This window comes from Ricinus communis, chromosome 10 (genome assembly GCF_019578655.1).
Source record: "Ricinus communis isolate WT05 ecotype wild-type chromosome 10, ASM1957865v1, whole genome shotgun sequence".
NCBI classification, from domain to species: Eukaryota; Viridiplantae; Streptophyta; class Magnoliopsida; order Malpighiales; family Euphorbiaceae; genus Ricinus; species Ricinus communis.
Window position 1 is genome coordinate 2,298,117 of NC_063265.1, and position 1,087 is coordinate 2,299,203.

Here is a 1,087-nt window from a genome sequence, read left to right on the forward strand (position 1 = left end):
AGATTATAGGTGTTGGAATATGCATTATTCCTAAGTTTCCTAGACTAATAAAATTCCATCAAATTAACCTGTTCGTAGTGATTTCTTGCATAATTCTCATAAGATGAGCAAACATTAGCATCACAACCATAAATTACACCTATTTAGTTAATTCAGCTATTTGCATAGCCATCTTATTATTAGAGACAATTTCATTCACTCCTACTCTTTTTATTCTCACACTCTTTTATTGTGAATTGGCTTCTAATATCTCAAAGATATCATAAACCTCATCAGCAATATTTTCTAACATAGCACCCCTAGCTGCATTATCAACCATACATTAATATTATTGTGTTAACCTATCATAAAATGACTACTTAGTAATGGAAGTGGGTATCCATGGTGTGGGCATTACAATAAAAGTGATTTGAAGCGATCACATGCTACACAAAAGGACTCCACATCCTTTTGGTAAAAGTTAGAGAACTTAATTCTTTGGTCTCTTGATGTGAGTAAAATTTACTCATAAAACTTTGATAAACTTTATCTCAAATTCTCAAAGAATTAGGAGGAAAAGTCATTAACTAAGTCTTTACTTTTTTCTTTAATGAGTAAGAAAAATATCTTATCTTTAATTAGTCCTCATTTAATCCAGATAATCGAAATGTATGAACTATAGCATAAAACTCCCTGATAAATGTTAATGCATCCTCACTAGGCATGTCATAAAATGAAGGAAGTATATTAAAATTAATGTTCTTAAGTTTATAATTTATAGATGTATCACCTAGATCTATACATGAAGTAATATTACTTGTTATAAGCCGAGCATAATCCTTTATAACCATTCACCTTTCAGCTGCTACTTGTCTTTGATCATTCACCGTTATTTGAACCTCTTCTTCTAACTCTTCTTTAGTTTTTTCTCAAAGTTTTCTTATTTTAGTCTTGGAGGTACGAACTCACTCTCTACTTTTTGATCATTTTTTGCCTTTTTAACAGCTGATCTCAAGTTGTAGGAATTTTGAATTAATGAATCACCTGATTTAGTTTTCCTGCTAGGTATACAAATCAAAATAAAATTTTAGATTTAAAATTTAAAAAT

At 29.7% G+C, this 1,087-nt stretch overlaps 1 non-coding gene across 1 annotated transcript; it reads left to right on the forward strand.

Moving 5' to 3' along the window:
* Positions 1–376: 376 nt before the first annotated feature.
* LOC112535440 lies at positions 377–483 on the forward strand. The gene has a single exon (XR_003079569.1). It is a non-coding gene; the product is annotated as a small nucleolar RNA R71 (small nucleolar RNA).
* The last annotated feature ends 604 nt before the right edge of the window (positions 484–1,087 follow it).